At 48.1% G+C, this 23,234-nt stretch overlaps 1 protein-coding gene and 1 long non-coding RNA gene across 2 annotated transcripts in view; one reads left to right on the top strand and one right to left on the bottom strand.

Moving 5' to 3' along the window:
* Positions 1-14,586, bottom strand: part of SYNE2 (spectrin repeat containing nuclear envelope protein 2) — a 198,884-nt gene extending 184,298 nt beyond the window's left edge. Inside the window, exon 1 of the mRNA XM_072863909.1 lies at positions 14,540-14,586. The gene's annotated coding sequence lies outside the window, so the exon portion shown is untranslated. The remainder of the gene's footprint in view (positions 1-14,539) is intronic.
* Positions 13,951-22,573, top strand: LOC140652732 (uncharacterized). Its single transcript, XR_012042936.1, has 3 exons — positions 13,951-14,397; positions 16,376-16,517; positions 20,072-22,573. It is a non-coding gene; the product is annotated as an uncharacterized lncRNA (long non-coding RNA).
* The last annotated feature ends 661 nt before the right edge of the window (positions 22,574-23,234 follow it).

Genomic DNA, 23,234 nt, shown 5'->3' on the forward strand with positions numbered 1-23,234 from the left:
CCCAACAGAAGACTCCACAGCTGCTTTGAAAGGGAGGCACACACACACTCTTGGAGGACATACCTGCAAGGATTAGTATTCTTTAAAAGGTACAAGGTAGAGATTGTCTGAGAAGGGATTATACGGGGACAATACGCTAGTCCCTTTGCCCTCCCCCCCCCCGAATTGCATTCAAATAAAGCATATTAAATGTAACTATAACACATCACCCTCTGAAGAGTTTAAAACCATCGAGCTATTGGTAAGATTGCTTAGCAATGCTTTACATAGGTATTAGGATCTTTTCTGCTTCATACTTAAGTCGATTATTTTGTTTCATAACAACTCAACAAACCTGCAGAGCTAAATCAAATCTTTAATTTCCATGAAATGCTGGACAACTATGAAATATATACCCATAGTGTTGAAAAGAAATTGAACATTTTCAAGTGATGGCATGCCTTTTCAGGGGGGATAAAACTGAAGGTGAAGAAAATTACCTTGTCCTTCCCTCTTTCTAGAGAGTCTGGCATTAATACAGGAAAGCATTTAAGTGCTTACACCTTGGGATAACCTGTGAAATAACCTGTGAAGTATCACAGAGCCAAAGAGAGAGTTCCAGGAATGCTGGGACCTTGCTTCCCATGGATTTGTTTCCTGTTGATTAACTTCAGTGAATTGCACCAGCGCTGTTGTGCGAGCTCATTTTTTCTTCAGCGCGGGAGAAGTCACACAAGAAAGATGTATTGCAAATGTCCTCCTCGAGAGAAAAGCTTTCCACTGATGTTCTCCAAAGGAGTAATTTCTTGACCACCTGGGTTCAACCTGCAGCTCAAATGGTTCAACCATCAACAAAAGCTTTTCCTGTGATAAGGATACTCGTAAGACTCAAACCCAGGCTTTCCTCTAGTGGGTACTGGATAGAGTACTTCTTCCCTTACCTCTCCAGCTGTTCTCACAATGGGCACCTAAAAACATAGCTGGAAATTAGATCAGCACAGTCATATCACATAATTTCAACATAACTTCCTTGGAATCTCTCTTCATTTCCCAAATTAAGCTGAAATTAGCCAGCAGATTAAAAAATGTACTGGGTATTAACACATAGACGTAGGCGCATTAACAGAGAGAAACCGAAGAGCAGGTAGCGGACTCGAAATCTCAAGGGACTAACCTGAAAATAATAATACCCAAGCTTTACATTCCAGAGATTTTATCATGAGAATAGACAACACTGATTTAAATACCATGTCTCCAGTGAGGTTTAAGTCCAAACGAGACCTAAGAAACGCTCTTCTTAAGCAGGGTCTTTATACAGACATTCTTATCTCAAAAGAAAGGGGAAAAAAAAAACATTTCAGATGGATTTGGAGGATTCATTAGCAAGGACTTCATAGCCTTAACATCACAGTTTGGATCAGGGTCGTTTGCAAACCTTGTCTTTCAGCTGTTCCAAGTACTGACCATGGTAAGATTTCATCGTGTGAAAAAAATGGAAGTCATACAGTACGCTCCTCTATGGTGAAACCGCTGCCATTTTCAAAACAACATATGTAACTACAGTTAAAATATAAAATGTGTATTTCATTAATTATTTAAGGTTACTTCTACAAAATTAGGAAGCAAGGTAAACTAGTTGGTGTGATTTCCATACTGTCCCAGGTAAGACCGTTTGCAGTCTCTGAGTTTACAGCTAACTCCCACATCCCTACCCTGTGCCACAGCCTGCCACACAGATGTACCCTCAGACCTCTCCCCATGAGCCAATCTTGAAAAATCATATGGCATGAAATTAGCTCAGATGTGCACTCCTTAAAGCTGAAAGCAGCAGATACTTTGCAAACAAGCCCAGGTAGAGGTAGCTGAATATTATAACCCACTGTTAGTAAATGCCTGCTTCCTCGGGTTTGCCTTTGTAAACACATGCCCCATATTTTCCCAATTATGCTGGCTACATGCTTCCCACTGGTGTTGCAATAGGAATTACAGACATCTTTGCATGGCATCTCCAACCGCTTGTTTTTACTTTTCCTCCTTTGAAGTGCCACCGATTATTTATGACCCACTCAGGGACTCAAAAGACTTTCCCTCCATAGAGGCCTCTACATGTAAACTGAAGTCTGTTCCTAGCAACAGATTATTATTACTCATGTGTTCAGTCGAGCCAACGTCATGAACAGAAACGGCAGATTTTTATCTTTGGTGAGCTAGTCCAAAGGCAGTAGAGCTCCACAATGCAGACTGATTGAAGACCCTTTTCCTTTTTGGTTATTAACAAAGATCTCAGTTTATTTTGCATTCAGAAAGAAGCAGTAACATTCAAAAGTGAAAGTCTTGAGCCTTGCAAAGTGCTGCTGAGCTGCCTTCTTTTGGTACACTATTTTTCTGTAAGTTTGTCACAATCTCCTTAAAGGCAAATTGTTAGGATCTAGATCATGATAATATGACCTAAAGAATTATCACAGAAAATCCCTTACATGGTTTGGGGTTTTGCTTTTTTACAATATCTTCTTTTCCCCTCACTTCTGATGTACTCATGCCTCTGTTAAGTCAGAGAAGTTCACACAGCACTGAAGTTTGATGGTCATGCTTTCTCCTCAACGCTTCATTTACAAGGGTTTCACCATTTTTTCACCCAGTGTCAGGGGTGGGGAGGAAGGTCTGTTTAAAGCATGCTTTTCCAAGATCTTTACACTAAAACACCCTCTTTTCTTAAGGTCCTACTCCAGACTGAAGTTCATTCCTTCCACATTCAAAATGCTTGCCAACATTGCTCTTGTGGACGATCTCAGATATTGTATACAGGTCCACACAGCAATGGGATGGGATCACACAGCAAACATACTGATCCCCTTCCCTTCAGAGCCAGATCCTCAGGTAGCAAAAATCAGGGCAGCACCACTGACAGATCTACCCTGACTTCCCCCACTTGAGGAGCTGAGGACTTCTCCCTGTCTGGCAGAAAAAAAATGTTTGTCATCATCCAGTAAGCAATAACGGCACATTCTCTGCGCTTTCCTGGAGGAAGAAAAGGGTTCCATTAGGTTTTCATCACTTTGAAGGTGATAAGGAAGAGAGGCTATAGCCTTCTGATCCTACATAACACCCTACCGCAGTCTGATGGGTATCAGCCAGTCCTTTAAGAAGTGGTATTAGGGCATGTGGCATTAGAGAGACTGCACTGCCTGGGATAATGCTGAAACAAGTCTGGCCTTGCATCTTCCTAAGCTATCAGTAGCTGGAGATGAAGGAATGAAAAGGGAAAAGCTTGGAAAATGCTGAACAACTCTGCTCAGAAAGAACCAAGCCCAGAGAGCATTAGATCTGCAGGAGATACAGAGACGGACACAAAAACAGTCTTGCCTCATGTGAACTGACACACTGAAACTATACGCACAAGTAAGGACCCCTCCAAAGAACAAGAGCTGCAAGACCAAGACATCTCTTATTAGTTTATTTAAGACAACCAGCGGCAGTACATTTTTGTTATCCAGGGACTTCCCAGTGATCTATTTATAATTTTTGAAAACATGCCAGGACAAGCATATGAGTATACAAAAGCCACACCACTTTTTAAGGCCAGCAAATGTTGCTGGTTTGTCTTTGATTTATACATCAGTAATACTTCCTGTTACAGAAGCACAATGGATCTTCTCATTGCATTAATCAATTTAAAAACGTGGTTAGGGAAGTGTCTTTCTTGACCTTTTCTTTTTTTGGGGGGGTGGTAATATATCAGTCATCCTGGTACAATTACACAGTTTGAAAACTGCACTAACTCCACGCTGTTGTTAACACACACACAAAAATGCTTTTATTAACAGAGCTAAGCCTTGTTCACACATTCACAAAAGTTGACCCGTGGAGGTGCACGATGCATTTGCTTGCCCTCAGAATAAGAGCCTATCTATCTCACATTTATCTATTCCCAAGTGGAAATGCAGCGTCAATGCATACTTAATAAACTTGGAGAAAACATTCAGTTTTCAACTGGTTTCCAAGTTTTCCCACATCGTTAATAAAAACAAGAACTGCTCAGAACTCAAAATCGCAGTTGTTAACGTAAAAAGGGAGACTGATGAATGCCTGGAGGCTCAGAAGGCTGATGCCATGCCCCCTGATCCCCCCAGGGTGCACTGCTACGCAGGAAGCCAAAAATACTACGGTGACTTCACGGCTCCATCGAAGTCAAGGGTTTGGGTGACAATTCAGTCTCCAAAACACACAGCCCATAAGCACATTCCCATGCCAAATCTACCAGTGCAATGCCCAGAAGCCTCCAATGATGTGCAAAAAGCCATGTCATTTATACAGCGTGTTGCCACAAGGCCAGAATAGAAAAGCTTTTCCCAAGCAGGGGTTGTTCACAGTCTTCCCTGCCGCCAGGCGCGCCAGCCGCACCGCAACCCCAAGGCCGCTTCCCGCAGATAAGGGGGCTGCAGGGAAGGGTTATCGTAAAAACAACATGAGAAACACAAGCTGGCTGAAGATCTCTGCTGTACCTGGGAAGTCCATCCAGTGCATAAACACGACCTCTTCCTACCCACGTGGTTAACTAGGAAAGCACGCAACAAGATGACAATAGCTGTCATTTCACTCCTACAAGCCCTTCTCCATTTTCACACGAAAAAGACGTCCCTATCTGACCCCCTTGCCCCGGCTCAGGCGAGGCTGGTAGCCAGGCACAGCACTGAGTAGCCACGCTCTGCCTGGCCTCCTTTAGGCAAGGGGAAAGGGTGCAGCGTGGCCACAGCAGTCCCGGCACCGTGGGGCGCAGACAGACCTCTGACCTTTAGGCATGCAGTTCCCATCACAAAAGCGAAGGGCTGCGCACAGCTCATCATACCCCTTCCTCGGCGCTTCCTGGCCCAGAGTCCGTTTTTACAATTGAGAAGGGAAGGGAAGGGAAGGGGGAGGGAATCGCCTGCAATCAGAGTAAGCTTAACTCTCACGCAGGGGACTGCCTGATCAGAACAAACTGGACAACGCTGCCTGCTTGAACCAAGCAAGATGCATTGCAATAAGTTCTTTTTTGTTTTTTGGTTTTTTTACAAATGTTTCTTCCTTCCCCCAGATTTCAACTGAAATTCTTTGGTTAGTGTTTTAATAGAGACTCATAGCCATTAACACTGGAGCCACTTTGCATGGTGTAAAAGATATTTAAAATAGCAGTATATAATAACTACACCTGCTCTGGATTAACGACATGATATTAATGAGAATCAGGCTCCTAGTAATACTCTGCTTTTGAAGGAATACAAATGTTTCCTTTCCACTGCCTTCCTAATTCCCTTTTTGCCCAAATAAAGGGAACAGTCAGATGGTTAACAAACAGATTATTCTGTTGAGTGAGGCTCGCCTAAGCAATAAAAGGCCTGGAGTTTCTCAATTAAATCATAAGGCTATTCTTGTTCAAAAAGATCTTCCTGAAGAGCAGTAATCTGCTCTTTCAGGAAATTAAGAAAAGGGAAAGGTAGGGACAGCGGCAATCTAAACGCAGGAGTTTTCACTAGAGTGGGGACTTGTTCTTACAGAGCAAAATCACTGGAAGCGGCAGCGCAATGTTTGCACAACAGACCTCCGCAGACAGAGCCACGGATGGTGTCAGGAAAGGGGAGGGAAGTGAAATGCAATGTGTATTTGGGAGCCAAAAGAGAAAGGGCATGTCTCATGCTAGACCTATCTGCTTTGGCAGTATTCCTGTAAAGATCACGAACTTGTTTTGATCACTAAATATAGCAGAGAAAAGGAATCTCCTGCAAGTAGCTCTCTCCGGCACCGCTTGCTGTTTTACACAGGCAGAAGGAGGACACAAAAGAGAGATTTGTCAAGCAAATGGCAAACGAAGCTTGCCAAAATTTGAAGGGCAAATTACAATTTAAATGATAGGTCCTAGCCTGGCAGCTGTGAATTCATCAGCTGCTCTCTCAAGCATGTCCAATTGAGGCTACAGCAATGCAAACTACCACTCTTCCCCAGCACACCTCCGCTCTGACCTGGAGGAGCTGCCTCTCCAAAGAGCAAGTTTTTCATAACCATATAATTCTTTCAGCTGAAAATTCGCCCCAAAATGCTAGTCAGGGTCTTGTTTGTTTGTTTTTCCACCTTCTGTCCCATGCACTTCAAGGTTTGTGGGCAAAGCAGCCTTTCCACAAGTGCAGCCTGCACATTCACATGTCTGTGACAGTGTTGCACACATAAAAAGGGCCTTTTGATGGTGTTGCCTTCCACGCTGACTGTGCGGGACCCTTCGCTGCGGGATAAAGCCAGAGCTTCGCTTGGGCAAGTCAGCAGAGCCTCTGCACTGCCCCGCAAAGTAAAGCACTTTTGTTTACTGCTTAAGACAAATAAACTATCTTTCTCTTTGCTTTCAAAGAATTAGTTGCTTTAGGGAAAAAAAAAAAACCCCCCACAAACCTAAATCTCTGATTTATAGCATAGTTTCAAGCCTGTAGAATAACTTTTTGCGCGCAATGAAAACCAGGCCAAACACCGTTATTCTTACCAGTATTGTTGCCAGAGAGGACTAAACAGCCAAACTGCACATAGACAACCCAAGAGAAAGAACTTGGTGCTAATGCAGTAACCTGCTAGAATAAATTGTTCTCACTAAACAACAACAATAAAAAATACAGTTGCAATTGCAAAGCCAAGGAATCCAAATTAGAAATAGCCCAGACTAAAGGATGCCTTACTTATTTCATGCATTCCCCTTCTGTACATGCAGGGTGACAGTCTCCTCATCAGTGTCTGAATCACAGAGCTGTCCAGGCTGCTTTCTTTGGGAATCAGAGTTTCTTACAATGGAGACAAAACAGGACGAATGCCCGTGAGCCCCATGCATCTCCCTCGCTGAAAGGCAGCAATATTACTAACACAAAGTTACTTCTAGACAAGTTCAGTCAAGCAACAGAAGACACGTGTTGTGTAAGCAGAGCTGCTGTACCATTCTCTCCTGGGCCAGGCAGCCGCAGCAAGGCCGTGGCCAAGCAGGTGAGGTAAGCCGCGAGCCACGTCTGGCCACCCGAGCCAACTCCAGCCCACTGAGGCATGTTTCTGTACGGTTTGCAGAGACACACCTCTCGGAGTCACCGTCCAGGACGAAACTCCAGCAAGGAGCTGGTGTGTGACTGACAACGCGAGTCCTTGGAACAGGACATGCTTCGATTTCCTTACAGTCCACGCATTGGCTTTCGGTACGGTAAACTCCTGGACTGGCTTTTCGGAGAATCTTTGCAAGAAGAAATACGTTCAGAGTCACCTCCAAGCTTTTCAAAGCTGAAGCCTTCACCTGCAAACGATATCTGGAAAGCCATTCCAAGACTGCCTACAGACCTAGTAAGGCACAACTGCTCTGCAGGAACAGTGTTTGCTCACACCTACATTGCACAAGTATTTGCTTCCTCCCCCTTAGGAACTGCTGAGGTGCCCTGGGCACGTAACTGGGACGAAAATTCATATTTTCCACTCCCCCGAAACAAAGCCGGCTGTGCTGTTACTTCCCTCTTACAATAACAAGCTCTACTTTCTCCATCCCAGGGGTATTTCATCACCAACATCCCACCCAGTTCTGCATAAGAAACAACACTGCGAACAATCTATCAGATGCTTTTTTTTTCTGTAAAAAAAAAAAAACAAACAACCCTGAACCTGTCAGTCTACTAACTGTGAAACCGCTTGTTACAGTCCCAGTGGTGGATGAAGCAGGATGACAATACCAGGAAATACCTGGAATCGATCTTCAATGTTTATTTTTGGAGACTGGCTTTTCTCCCAGCTCTTATTTAATAGTTTGCTCTTTCCCTCCTCTCCCCAGTTGTTCTCTCTGGGATCAAATTGCAATTCGTTTCACCTCTTGGCATTCACTCACAGACCCCCTAAGCAGAACTTCAGGAATCAAATCCTGGCTCAGACAACATGTTCTTTCTATTTCACTGCTATCATATTCTTTCTCATGTATCAAAAAAGATAGGAGAATGCTCTGGTATTTGTCTGAAATCAGAAGTGCACAGGATCCATTTAACACTCAGTACTTGCCTGTACTTCATCTCTCTGCTATAAAAGCGAATTCCTTCGACAAATTCTCCCCCTAGACACTCAGCTCATTTAGCAAAGGAAGTCTTTCTGCTGTAAACTAGTTCTCCACACAGGAGGAGTTTTATCCTTAACCTACCTGGTTTACCTGTGCAGATAAGTTAGGCTTTTTCCAGAAGAGCTAGTGATTTTTTTTCCATGCCACTAAATAACACAGCAGCAGCAACGCTTCAGAGTAGACCAGGTCACAGCTCCCGGTGCGGCTCCAAAGCTCCCTGAGCTTTGCATTTAGATACGCATTGCAAGTTTCAGATATGTCAGTTTGAAGAGTTTCCACACATAATATGAACACTCCTGAATAATCACACATGCTGTCTTAGGCCACCGCGAGCCTGAAGTGAAGCACATTTACTCCTTCAAGGTTTAGCTGTTTGCTGCAGATGGAGAGCAAGCATGCAGTCATCCACACCAGCCCAGTGGATACACAATAATTCAGCTATGTGCCCGAACTATGGATTTTTGGAAGAGAAAGAACAGGGAAAGGAGGATGAGTAACAGCTTATATAATTTTGCACGAAGTTTTCACAAAAAGGAACTGAGTACCTGCCGGGTGCCGTCCACCACCAAGCGCCAGGCAGCCGGTCTCGCCCCCGGGAGAGCAGCAGATTGCAAGGCAGCTGCAAGGAGCACGGGCAGGGGAAGGAACACACCTCTGGGAGCCGGCAGTCGTCCTCATCGCTTCCACCTCTGCCACTAACCTGATGTGCGACCTTGAAAAAGCCACTCCACAAATCCCCTTCAGCCTCTACAGCAGAAGCCCCTACAGCAGAAGATTGTCTGGCGCTATGGGTCCAGCCCGAAGCTTTTCTGAATCCAGTGACTGACCAGGGGAGGAGGAAGGCCTTGAACTGGACATTGCTGTCTGCTCTCCAGTCTCGGGTAAAGCCCTGCAGGCACACCGCCTCACACTGCGCAACCTACACGGATGCCGAGCCTGGTTGAAATGAGGACCCCAGGAGCTCTCCTAGAATCTCTGCTGGGATACGAGACACTTTGGCTGAGATTCAGCTCTCCTGACACTAAACAGCTACAAGAGAGATGCCTCCATCCGCGTTCATTGTTTGAACTCTGCAGAAACAATGGAGAGAAACAGGCACTTTTAGGGCAGTTGCTCCGATGTATTTTTAGATGTCCAATTCAGTGTGGATGAATCATGGCCCAAAAGTGTTTGCTCCTCTCTCGTGACTATGAAGGGAGTCTGGACAACTGCCTCTCATGCAGATAGTTATGTTGTAGTTTGGCAAGATCAATCTCACCCTTTTAAGTTGGGGGAAAGGAAGTAAGCAAAGAAGCACCCCCCTCGGTTTACACTTAAGTGAGAAAGAGAGTTGCCACCAGAGACGCAAGGTGCAAGCGCCCTGTGCTTCCCTCCCTCGTAAACATCTTGTCACTAGACAACACGCAACCGCCTTCACCTAGAGGGCTTGGCTTTGCTAGAAGAGCTTCATTTAGTCATTGAACTTGAAGCTTTCATCAAATATTCCTACAACCAAAGCTCCACGTTGCTCAATACATGAGAGCCTCCAAGAAGCAGGACATGCTGTTTGTGGGGCAGCTTTCATTTCTCTCCCTGCATCATTTAGGTGGTTATTAACAACAAAAAACAACCCAACACGAAACAGAAATCTCAGTAATGCAAACTGAACCAAACCCATTTCTGAAGTGTCTTTACAACCATTTCATGGCCATTTCAGTTGTACATGGGCTGCTTGCCGCAGACCAACAAGGCATGTTCAGCAGCGTATTCCTTCCCCTCTCCGCCTCGCCCTCGCACTCCATCATTCACCAACTTCTTGTCTTTCTCCTGGCAACCAACAGGCCAAAAGACTGGGCAAGCAAAACTTTTTCCTGTAAACCCCACATTTCTGCTTCCTCCCTACACTTCCATGAAAGTAATTCTAATTGCTTTGTTTTCCATCTGAATTGTCATTTCCTTTGATAGAACTTGCAGCCTGAGTCTTAAAGCTCAAATAACTAATACCATTCTTTTCTCTTCTTCCCCATCCCTGGCCACAAACAGTACTGCTTGTATCAGGGTCAGCAATTCCTTAAAAACCTCTCGAGCCAATCTGTGCAGCTGCATTGTGTCGGGAGTTATCAGCAGGCTGCAGGAAGGTTAGAAAGCAAACATGCCTCCCTATGAGAGACCAGAGACCGAAGTTAAGCACAGAGTCAAAGCTCTGCCCCATTTCCCCTCCTGTGGGGAGGTAACAGCCTGTTCTGCACCAGCTCTTTCCCCAGCGCAGCTTTCTGCTCCCTTCCTGCGTGCGCAGCTGAGCTAAACAGAAGTTTTTTCCCCGTTCCCTCTTCTGTCCCTGTCCCGGCCCTTTAGCTTCTCCACAGAAGCAGCTTTCTTCATCTCCTGCTGCAAACACTGTGATTTAGGTGATCTATAGAGGCTGTCATCTTCGTATCCTCACTAACACTGGGACTTGTGTGCAAACTGTGAAGGTCACAGGAAGCTGGCCAGTATTCAGAGACACCATTTAGCCTTCCTGTCTCCACTCTGCAATCCTTCGCAGACAAAATGCTCCAGACATTGGGGGCCTTTCCCCTCTCGACATTACCCCAAGCCAAAATACATTCATCCTTCACAGTGACTACTTGCTGCTGACACCCGTCATGCTCCACAGGACGCAAGTCAGTCCAGGAAGGGTAGGCAGTCAAATCCTCGTCCTATGGGGTAACAAACACTATATTTTTTCATTCGTAGTCCAGTAGGTATAATCTCCTGCTCCTCCTGGGGAAGCTGCACGTCTGCTTAGGAGGGAGTGGGGTGAACACAGCCTGTCCCTTAGCATGGACATACCACTTGTACTCCCACACATATATTTACGCTCCAGACCAATTCAGCCACATCAGCTGAAGTAAAAAACTCCCAGACCCAAGCCAGGTCTCGATCCCCTCCACAGAGCACAGCTGGCAAAAATCAGATCAACTTGGTCTCCCAGCGGCTATGTGGCCACCTCTGTCTCAGTTACAGGAGTCTTCCACCCACACCAGCCAGGGATGAAATCCAGGCAAAGGAAGATTAGGTGAGAGGTGTATGAAATGTCACCTTCGCTTTAATCGCAGCTTATGGATCCAGTCCCAAAGCGTTACTCATAGAGCACTCCACACTCCACACGTATAAACCCACTACCTAATCCGCCTGCTTGTTCAAACAGGCACGTTGCTAGGAGTGGGTCCTTGCCATCACTGTCTACATTTCCAGCATTCCTCCGAGACCACGTCCTCTCCCACATCTAAAAGCCCCATGACAGTTCAAAATAAACCGCGGGAAACCTAGGGCAAGCGCGGTGGCACACACGGCTCATTCCTTCAACATGAGAAACAACACAGCCCATTGCAACCTGATCGGTGCTCTCCCACGCTGTCAGATCATGTTGGGGAAACACTTCAGTTGTGGTAAGCAACAGATAAGCATCTCTTTGCACATACAGAGAAAAAGCATCTCAGCTGCTAGACTTTTAAAACCGGTATTTATTGTGCCCCAGGGAAGAAAAGAAATTGGGTAAACTGGCTGAAAGGCACAGCTTTGCTAGGAAGCATTTGGATCGTCTCTTCACATCTCTCCATACAAACCCGGCCATTGAGAGTCCAGATCTAAAACAGAGCCGCAGTTGCTAAGAAAACAGCGCTGCAAACAGATGTCCGGAGATGATTCATGGAGTAAGGGCATATCCCTGTACTACAGATAAACCAGAATGAATCAGGCTCTTTATACCTGATCTTCCAAGCTGTGCTTCTTCATGCCCTCTTTGGGGTTTTTTCTTTAATTCACTTCTATATTCAGATGGCAAGGAAACCGAGTGGAGCTAAATTCACTGTTTATGGAATTAAATACTGGTAAAGGGGTTTTACAACACTTACAATAAACTCAGTAAAAGGGCTAAACTGTGGCCCATTTTTCCCCTGAAACAAAGCATTTTTCTCCTGAAACAAGAGACAACTTTGCCCAAAAACCTATCAGAAGAAATAACATAAAACCCACAGTTAAAAACTGCAAAGGAACAAACAGTAACAATTTTTTGCTTTTGTTACTTTCCCTTATACCATAAAACTTAAAATTAACAGTTAGGGAGATAAAGCATTTTCAACCTATTAGATCATTAGCCATAATGCATGCCGCTTCTTGAATTACTTCATTGTGTCTGTGCTTAAAATCTTTGCCTGATAAATAAATAAAAAATAGCTAGCACACTGCAGGACTGGCCAAGTGCTACTGACACCAACAAAGTTCTCATTTATTTTAAGGAACTTTTAGTCAGATTTAACTGGCGAAAAATAGGTTCCGTTGTCCCTCTTAAACCATCACGTTCAATCTTAACACGGTATATCAACAACACTTAAAATACAGTTTCCTGAGGTTATTTGAAAATAACTGTTTAAATAAAGGAACTTTTATATATGTTTTTACAGGTAATTAGGTAAAAAGGCAATTGTCATTCATTACCCTTCATTATGAAGAAGGGAAGAACAAACATCATTTATACACTTCTGAATACACATTTGTACGCATCTCACACAAGAGAGATCCCAACATTGGCACTGTACAAATCAGTACAGGGTGATACGCTTATTGCGGTCACCGCTGATTTTTCATCACCCCTCCTAACTCCCGGGTGTCACTGCCCGCCTCTCTCTGCTTCAACTCGTCCCCATCGCCCTCACTGGCAGGTGCCAGGGCCTCTGCTCCCCTGCCACCGCATGCTCGCTCCACACCACCCCGTCCCCTCCTGCTATGACATGCCTTCTTCTGCTTTGGAAATCAATTATTTAGGCTGCCCTGATTTCAACGCGAGGTGGCTGTGTGCGTGTCTGGGGGGTGGCGGATACCATTAGTGTGGACAGTGTTAACGGCCGCCACCGTGCTTCTTCTCGGAGCTATAAAACCACCCCAGAAGTGGCCGAAGCCCATGACTCGGCTAACCAGGCGCCAGAAGTCGCGTGTGTCCCTTCTGCAGGTCCTGCATTTCAAACAGAGGTATAAGCAGACATGCCTGCCAAGCTACGGTTTTGTTAGCTTGGCCAACAGTCGCAATAACTAGCCAAGATCCTGCACATGGCACTTACGTCTTTGTCTGTCTGTCCTGTGACGGGAGATCATCCTGAAAGCTGAGAGGCTGGAAAAAGAGGGAATGATGGAAAGAGGGGAGAGGACAGGCAGGACGCAGGGCACCCTGAAAGAGGGAAGCAGAGGCGTGAGGAACACACAGTCACTGACCTGACAAAGGTTGTGAGAAACTCTCAAACTTGCTCACAGCTTTTTCTCTGTACGCTTTGAACAACCCGAGGGGCGTGCACCTGCTCTACCTCCCAATTCCTCCAGCAGCTCTCAGGCAAAAAGAGAAGAAAGAAAAATGACCCCATTTTGGGGGGACAGGGAGAGGACTGAGGTGAAGGGAGGACAGAGAGCCTTCCCCTAAAGCCAGGCACACACAGCACCTGACACAAAGTCAGCGCCAAGTTACAGATGCCCCGCGCACCGCGTCCCATGGGCCGCAGTAACACAGATCCGTACTAACCGCTGCGAGAGGAAGCAGGAGGCTGCCAGGAGTCCTTGAAAGATGGGGGGGAGGGAGGGAGGGAAGGCAGGAGGGAGGTTGGCACGCAAGGCGGGGAAGAGAAAGGAGCCCCTGTGCAGCGGGAAGAGCAGAAAGCGCGAGCCCTCAGCAGGCAACGTTTTATCCCGGGCAGCAGCAGCGACCTGGCACTGGTAACACAGCGACTGAAGATGCCTGCACCGCCGGTGGCCCTCGCAGGAAAGTAGTTACTCCTTCTCCCAAGAACTTTGAATAAGTATCCGCCACCGGTTTCCAAATGCGCAACCCAAGAGATAACGACTTTGTAAGGGATAACCCACGGCGCCCATGCGAGACGCGGACTTGCAGGGAAACGCCGTTTACCTGCACGTCCCCCTGCGCGCTCCCCTCCCCGGGCTCGCTCCCCCCCGCCTCCGAACAAGCCGACTCCGGCTTCCCGCCGGGGAAACTCTCCCGCCGGAGCCGCCGGACGGAGCCCGCTGCGGGGAGGGCAGGGCCCGGCGGAGGCGGGAGTTCCCACAAAACGCGGCTCACGCCGCGGGCCGTGCCCCGCCGCGCTCCCCCCGCTCCGCCGAGTGAACTCCCGCCGCTGCCCGCAGTTGCGTTTTCCCCCTTTTCCCGGCAAAAGGGCAGGGAGAGGGGGGGCAGCCCGCTCCGGGAGCGGGGTCTCTCCGCGCCCCCCATGCAGCGGCGTCCCGCGGGGGGCGCGGGCGGTGCCGAAGGTGAAGCCGGCACCGAGGGAACAAAGGCGGCGGCGGCGGGGAACAAAGAGCGGCAGGTACCGCCGCGGCGGAGCAGCGGGGGGGAGCGGGGCCGGGCGGGGCCGGGGCCGGGGCGGGCAGGGCCGCCGCTCCCCGCACAAAGGCGCAGCCGGGCCGCGCCGCAACTTCCCGCGGGCGGCTCCCGGCGGGCAGACTCACCGCGGGCGCAGTCCCGGCATCGGCGGCGGCGGGCGCGGGCGGTGGTGGCGGTGGAGGCGAGGGCGGGAGGAGGAGGAGGAGGAGGAGGAACAACCGGCCGCTCCCCGCCCCGGCCGCTGCCAGCGAGAGAGCGAGCGAGCGCGCTCCCCGCCCGCGAGCGGGAAGGCGGCGCGGCCGCGGCCCCCCCGGCCCAGCCCAGCCCGGCTCGGCCCGGCCGGCGCTCCGCCTTCCCCCGCCGCGGCGGGAGGGCCCGGCGTGCCGGGGCTGGGGGGGGCCTCCCGGGGCGGTCTCCGTGGCCCGCAGCCGGGTCTGCCCGCGCCGGTGCCGTTCGCCCGGGACAGGCAGCTGCACGGCGCTTCGCACCCTCCCAGCCAGGGCCGGCGGTTCCCTGCCGGAGCACCCCCGGCTGACCCGCGGCCGTGCGTGTGCCGTGGGATGGCCCAGCGAGAGCAAGGGGACGGTCCCCTGCTCTTTTGAGGAGCGGCGGAGGGAGCTGGGGTTGTTTAGCCTGGAGAAAAGGAGGCTGAGGGGAGACCTTCTCGCTCTCTACAGCTACCTGAAAGGAGGGTGTAGCGAGGTGGGGGTCGGTCTCTTCTCCCAGGTAACAAGTGATGGGACGAGAGGAAATGGCCTCAAGTTGCGCCAGGGAGGTTTAGGTTGGATATTAGGAAAAATTTCTTCGCCGAAAGGGTTGTCAAGCATTGGAACAGGCTGCCCAGGGAAGTGGTGGAGTCACCATCCCTGGGGGTATTTAAATGTCGTGTAGATGTGGTGCTTAGGGACATGGTGTAGTGGTGGGCTTGGCAGTGCTAGGTTAACGGTTGGACTCGATGATCGTAAAGGTCTTTTCTAACATATATGATTCTGCGATTCCCCACACACTCCTGCCCTCCCTCACCAGGCTTCGTTTTCCTGCCCAGCGTTTCCCCGTGTTTCCCCTCCCAGCGCTAAGCGGGACTGAGCTGCTCATCCCACCCCTTGGAAACAGCCAGGCAAGGCCACAAGCACGGCGTGTGTCCCTGTGCTTTGGGTAAAGATTTGTGCTGGAACTAAGGAAGAAGACCTGTTTGTTAAGAACCACGTTCTGGTCTGGGAAGATTTGGGGTCACAGGTGATACAAAGAAATAAAATGCTTTTGTGTTGTCACAGATCTGCAGCACCCCCAAATCTAATTTAGAAGATCAGAAATATAAGCAGGCAAAAATTGGAGACCTCTCCAGTTCCTACACAGTCTCCATAGCCCCCCACCAGGCTCAGCTCCCCTCACCTCACGCACAGATCCCAGGCACCGGCCACCTCCCCCTCTCTTCAGATCCAGGCTCTTTCCTCAGCTCCAGGGACGGCGTCACCTGGCCTTGCCCAGCCAGATCTCTGAAGGGGTAAATGGGGGCCAGTTATGTGAGTGTGGAGCAAATTAGGGGTTTTTTAGAACTTCAGAGGAGGTTTTTTTGGAGAGGGGAGCAGAAGGAATTTCTTAATTTGTTCCATTTGGTACTGGATAGCTGTTGCCTGTAGACTTCCCAAAGTGAGAGGATATAAATACTGAGATTGAGGTTTGCTTTACACACCCAGAGGTCGGCTGGCTATCCAAAGAAAAATGTAACTTTCCAAAAGCCACTTCCTGCCAGTGCCAATACATCGGGTTTCGCCTCAATCTGTGCTGATAAAACATCAACCAACTTAAAAAAGTGGAAGTAAGGAAGGTCTTGTATTTGAAGGCTACAAAGCCAAATGTACCTACTTACTCAAGCTTCTCTTTATACCCACAGATGTCTCTAAAGAAGTTCTGTCAGATTTGGAGCCGTGATTTTCTGTAAGGATTTTTTTCTTTTCCAGGCAAAAGTGAACCCTGCATCTTTTTGAGTGCTATTTCTGCTGGAGCCCAGGAACACGATGACTTGCAGAAGCATCAGTCAAAGCTGGTTACAACTTGACTGCCCTGCCTTGGCAAACACCTGCTCTTGCAACAGATCAACCTGTGAGTGCTCTTCATGTACTTTTTACTTGTTTTATTGAGGATTAATTAGTGTTTTTATGGGGACACCATTGTCTTTGGTACTCCACGGACACAGCTGGAGGCAAAGGGCTGCATTCAGGCTGTGCTGCAGTTTCCTAACTACTGTGTTATGGCTACTGTAACGCATACCCTCGAAGTGAAACAAGCATTTCTGGCTGATTTACTACTTTTGACTACCAGGTTTCAGTCTTGTGTTTAAGGAAGGAGAGAAGAAGATGCAATATCAAAGCCAAGCTCTATTACTTGAAGAATTATTTCACGCCCCCTCTTGATCACATGAGACTCTTCCACATGCCATTAAATTCAGCAGAAAAAGTCTCATGGATTCTTGACCTTTTGTGCCTTGGAGAACACCACCCCGCATTATCGCTCTGTGCTCTTCCCACTGGCTTAATCCCACCGTGAATCACGCAGCTCCTTGTTCCTGCGTACACAGCGCTGCAGGCACGTGCCAGGCTTTGTCAAGCACAAGCACAGGTCCCAGCCCAAGGTGCTTGTTTTCACTTAAATTATGCATTTCATAACTAGCTTGTAAAGCACTTGAAAATACGACACTAAGTATTACTAACGCTAAATGGTATTATTGACAGGCATAATGTGAGCAATTAAATAGTAATACCATAAAAAAAAAAAGGTGCAGGACACGAAGGTAGAATTAAGTCATATAGGCCTACTTTATATCCAGATCTTCCGGCTGTTGATTACTCAGTACAGCCTGACGCTCTGAAAATAAGCTTTCATCGCTCTTTTTATACACAGTCTTCCCGCTAGGAACTGCTAAAACCCTGTACTTAGCCTAATGCTTTGACAGGTACATGGGTGCTGCCAGCGAGTGACTGCCATGGATCAGTCTTTGTGGAAGGTGAAAAGCTGGAAGCTGTGTGATCAGGGCTCTCACCTGCTGCCCACGGGTGTCCAAAATAAGCTGTCTGGACAGATGCACGGGGTGCTGGGGAAAAGACCCGCAGAGCAGCATTACAGGCTACAAGTGGCAATGGTGAAGGTAGCCGTGGTGGGGATGAGAAGTCCTCGCAATTCCTATGTGCCTCCTGAACGAGTGTATGATCAGTTCAGCCGCGTGTCTTGCCCCAGCCTTCCCACACCACCCTGAACAGCAAACTCGCAGACCTGGATGCTGCAGGTTGTCTCTTGTACAAGGCATTCAGGTATCTCGTATTTGCATGTCCCACGTGGATGAATGGCATGAGCTTCGTGGTAGGACATCCCTTCTATAATGCAGAATTTGCATGACTGGATTCCAGCAATGGAGGGAGATCAAATTCCCCAAGTCTGCTGGATAAAGTGTTAACTCTGAAGGATAGTGATGGCTGTGTAAACTAAGTTTGTTTGAATACCCCAAGTCATGTTTGCTCTGTAGTCTGCCAGAACAAACCTTTGGCCTGGTGACCCTCCTCTTTCCCCTGCGTGCAACCCCCTGTGCCGTGCTGGTGAGGTGTGTCCATGGAGCTGGAGCTGGGAGCCAGGTGAAAATTAGCCCAGAAGAAGAATACTTTGTTTTCAGCTGGATTGTTCCCAGGATTTGATTGCGGTATAGACACACAAAGAGGTATGTCAGCACGACTGAGGGGGCAGCAGGATCCAGCACAGAGACGGGAACGCACAGCACAAGCTGGAGCTGGGAACAGGACGATACAGCAAGAGAACAAGGGACCAGCACCGTGCCAGAAACCTCCGCCTCTGTGCCCAGCTGCTCTCTGCTCACCCCATCCCTCACAGGGGAGGGAACGATTGGGAAAGGGGAGGGAGGGCTGAGAGTAGAAACTCACCTTTGGACTTTCCTACCTTCCACCCTGCTGGCGCAGCAACGCCAAGGAAATAAGGCTGCGGTTCTGCAGACATTGTTTTTGGTGGCAGCGCTTTGATGGAGCGGTTGGGTTACGCTCCCTCTGTTGTGCTGGTGCAGCTCTTCGTGCCGTTGTGTCGTCAAACAGACCAGGAGACTGCTTTAAAAAAGCAGCACCCTCCCCACCTCATTTATTTTTTACCCTGGCTCAGTTCCCAGGCACAATTCACCTCATGCAACTGGAGGAAGAGCGTTGGAGTGGGAAAGTGTAGCCAGAAGCAGGCAAACAGGGGTCTGCCTAAATCCACAGTGCCCCTCAAAAAATGCCCATGGCCCAATGCCCTGGGGAGAGTTTCTCTTCAGCAGTCCTGGGCAACTTGTTTGTCAGAATTAGGGAGATCAAAAAAGAGAAAAGAAAGGTTGAATCCGTGTAGGCACGTGCAGCATTTGCATACTATTTTCCTCTGCAGAACATAAAAGGAAATCTGACTGTAATCATGTTAGAAATGCTCCCTTTTCCCCTCCCATTTAATCTAAACATTTATGTATGACACTGTCCCCAGCATGTAAGACAGCAATCCAGCAGACCACTTAGGCACGGACGCTGCCTTTAACACCCGATCGTTCGTGCTGAAGTCAGTGGAAACACCTAGATGGTTAAAGTTGCATGTGCTTAAATGCTTTGTTAGGTCACGAGCTAATTTAAGGACAGAGAAGCACAGCTCCAAAAGAGAAAAATAGGTTAATAACACTGAAGTTGCAGCAAATCTGTAGGAAATCTCCTGGAATAGGTTCATAATTAGTAAATCTACACTTCTCAAAGTAAATCTCCTCACCTTTTCTTCAGTTCCCTTTTTCCCCTGATTTTGCCTGTGGACTATGGTTCCTGGCTAAAGACAGGACAAACTGAAGACTTCTACACTTACAAATTAGTGCCTGAACCTTATAGCAGCATCCAGGAGCCTGTGCCGTGCACTTACATCTTCCTATACAGCATTGCATGAGTGAGGTGTTTCAAGGGGGTAGCTGTCTTAAGGTAACCAATGCTGAACACGCAGTTTGGTGTCAACTCCCACGTTTTTCAGAGCAGAGGCACCAGACTCCCCTCATATGGAGGCACAGCCCAGGTTAGTCTCCTGAGGACAGGTACCTGCAATCTGAAGTGAGCAGGGCTCATTTTGCTCCATTTATAATGCAGGCACTGTGCATGAATAAAGGTTTCCAGTCTACGCTTTCCCACTTCCCAAAGCCCACCAGCTCCTTGTTACAGGTGAGGTGGGTTTGTTACACAAAGAGACGTAACTTCAGGTTGCACCCTGAAAATTAAAATTCAAAGCTGAGCACCCCCAGCCCTCAACATCAGCTGAGCAGAGTCTCTTGGATCACAGGTTTTTACTGAGATACCTCTGACCTGTCCAAGTCCTGCTTCAGGTACTTACGTGCCTTTTTGAATCCCACTTGAAGCCTTGCATTCCTGATGGGCTTGATGGGCTTAGGAGGCTGCGTTTTAGGAGTCTGTTAGAATCCTGATAAGATCGGGTCAAGGTCTTAATGGACCTTTAGGAGTCTGTAAGACCTTGACCCGATCTTATCAGTGAACTCAGGCAAGGTTTTGGGCTCAGAATCCCCTTATCTTAAACCCAAAAGTTTATCCACTTTTTTCACTTACATCAGTCCGTCTAATCAAAAATATTACCTCTTCTATCCTTAGACTGGTGCTGCTGCAACACTTGTACTACAGTGTATTTGTAAGAGCACTGTAACGAGCCTGCAATCAAGACCACAGCGGTCCTATCAGCTTTACCCTCGCACTCCAAGGCTGGCTGGTGCCTCCCAAGCACGCTGCATCCCACCAGCAGTTTGGCATCTCAGTTTTGGCTCTATTTTTCAGAAGCTGGGTGAGAGAAGCCTGCCAAGAAACACTGTATTGAGCTGAGCATAGCAGAAGCTGGAGAAACACAGTGTAGTGGTCAAATGCCAGGTCTGGATTCAGGAACCTGCAGGACGTTTGAGGAAATAACAGCAGCTGGGCAAGCAGCTTCTTTGCAAAGTAGCCCCAATGGGCCATCTGCAAGCTCTAGGTGCTTGTAAAGCACAACTGGGCAGCAGAAGGCACCCGAGGGCTTATGCATTTTTCGTTTGATGGCCTCCTCTCACCTCTGAAGCCCTTTCTCTGAGGCTCAGACAAGACCTGCAGTAGTTTCACTTTGAGCAGTGACTGTTTTAATCTCTTGACAGCCTTTCCCTTCCTTGCCACCTCCAGAAAAGGCCCTTTCTCCGTAGCTGCAGGTCTTGATAGTTCTAGGACACACCTGGGCTGAGGACTGCAGAAACAATGTCAGCACTTGCGTCCCGCTCATACTATACCGGGCACCCTCCTCGCACCTCTGTCTTCGGGGAACGGCACCCTTGAGCAGCTCTCGGGCAGCAGAGGTTTGATTTGCCTCTGCTTCCACTGCATCATCCTCGTGTCTTGGGTGGCTACAGCCCATTTTCAACCATGGTTCAATGGAGAACAAAAAAGCTCTCAAGGGTAGGAAGTGGGGCTAAGGCTTCTTTGGAAGCAGGATTTAGTAATCCCGATCACCACCTTTAAAAATCAGTGCCCTTGGGCCCCAGCCAGCCCTCAGCTCTGTCAACAACTTTACTGCCAACTTTACTAACAGTCACACAAATGTAAATCTAGTGTGAGAAGAGGATTAAGCCCATTCTGGTTTTATGGCCTATGAAATGTCTACTGCCCTGCTGCCACTGCGCAGTGATACATAACACAGAAAAGAGGAATTCAGGCTGCTGTCACATCTTCAGAATTTTAAAGGAAAAAATGTAATTCCAGAAACTGTACCAGCCAGTGAAGTATATATGCATACGCATACAAGGTTTGTTCTAAAAGCCTGTACCTTGCCAGATGCTGGTTGAAGTACATCAATTTTTTCCTACAAAATAAGATTAGCAACAGCAATTTTCCATGCATTCAAGTTCAGGATTTTGTCTGCAAGGGGATTAAAGCTCAGGCGAACATGAGCCTGCCTGGATACTGCCCTACTCCGTGTACTGCTCTCACTTGGGATGAGACCTGTGCAGGGGACTGTTTAGGAATCCCACTAAAATGATTATTTCTTCACTGATGACTCAGTTGGCTGAGATTTGCAAGAAGGACTGAGGGAATTAGATTTATGGTTTCTAAAAATTTCAGTTCAGTGTGGGTTCCTGACTCCCTTAGGCTGGTATTTTCATACAAAAGGCTAGAAAGGGGGTTTTTTACTATAAAATTTATGATTGGATTTCAGCTCTTGGGCTGGGAATATATTTTGGTTCCAGGTTTCTATAATCTTAAGAGCGTGGCTCGGATCTCTTAGCAGGATTGCAATACCACTAACTAATTGTTATGATTATTAACAGCGTAACTCCACTGAGCTCTCAGCAGAAAAACAGCCGAGATGAATACATATTTCAATTAAAGATGCAGAATTATGCATATTTATGCACAAGCCTGGCAAGCAGACGACATTTAAAATGTACTTCAGGGCAAGAGATACAATTAACTTTTCATTACCTTTATTATTTTCCAACTTATCCTGGTCTCTAGCTTGAAAGTCTCACTCAGTCCTTACCTGTGTAAAGTTGCCGTTGTCTTCAGTGTAAGATTTTCTGGGTGACTGTGACTTTTTTGGTCACAGGGCATAGGTAGGGACTATAATGAGATATTGCACCGACCCTCGAAGGCACAACTGATAGCGTTTGCCAAAATGGGAATCCACCTCCCTGGCAGACGCTCGCGTATACTCTACCTCTCTGCTTCATCTTTCAGTCTTCCTCATGAAAATCTCTTGCAGCTCAGAAAGAAAAGTGGTGCATGGAAGACAGACTGCAGTGACCTCTTGTTTTGGTATTTAGTGCTGCTTGTTTTGGCATTGTGGATATATTTAGTAAACTGTCATCTGTTATAATTTGTGTGGGGCCAGCTTCCATGTTTTGAGAAATGTTTGCTGTCCTGCATTGCCCGGAGTCCTTAAATTGCTCTTTCATTTACACACTGGTCTATTTTAAAAGCAGCATTAGGGGACACGTCCTCTCCCTTAAACCCACCGTGAGGATCCTGAGCTGCCAAACACTTGTGCAGCGGCACAACAGGTTTTTAGCCAAGTCCTCTTCTCCTGAGCAAACAATTTGGTATTTATTTGTAAACAGCTTTCCTGAAACCATGGGAAATACATGCTAAATAAGACGCTGTTGTGTTTTCTGACTGCATGACAGACTGTCCCTTGAAGCGTGGCCGCAGCCCCGTGGCAGTATCACCTTCCCTCCGACAGGCCCAGCTATTTTTGGCCGTCGAGGCTGCGGTGCTGGGCGCGTGGGGACCTTCTGCTCCACGGGAGCACGTGTACCAGCATCGCGTCGTGTGTGGGCAGCCACCAGCCCGAGTAGTAGTACCGGTCACAGGTTTGCTTGCTCATCTGCTGCCCGGGGCTGACCGCAGAGCAACGCCTTGCTTGCAGTTTGCAGGGGAAAAGAACAAACATGTTATTTTGTGTTTAGCCCAAACATCACGCTGTCGGCAATCAGCAGTCATCCTCACATCTCAGAGAAAGGGAAGGAAGACGACAACAAAAAGAGCCCGTACCGGCACAAAGCTGGGGTTAAATCAGCAGGATCCGTGCAGCGCTGCCATCATCCCACCCCAGCCCCTGCAGGGACCCACAGGCAGGACCCCACGACCCCCGTTCTCCCCACACCTCTCCACGGCCTTGCAACCTGCCATCCCCACCCCAGGGATGTTGCACCCCACGGCCAACCTGTCAGGGTGAGCTCGCCCACTGCACTGGCTGCCAGCCCTGGAGACGAGCCCGGCTCAGAGGCAGCCGATCACACCT

Source organism: Ciconia boyciana, chromosome 6 (genome assembly GCF_034638445.1).
Source record: "Ciconia boyciana chromosome 6, ASM3463844v1, whole genome shotgun sequence".
NCBI lineage: Eukaryota > Metazoa > Chordata > Aves > Ciconiiformes > Ciconiidae > Ciconia > Ciconia boyciana.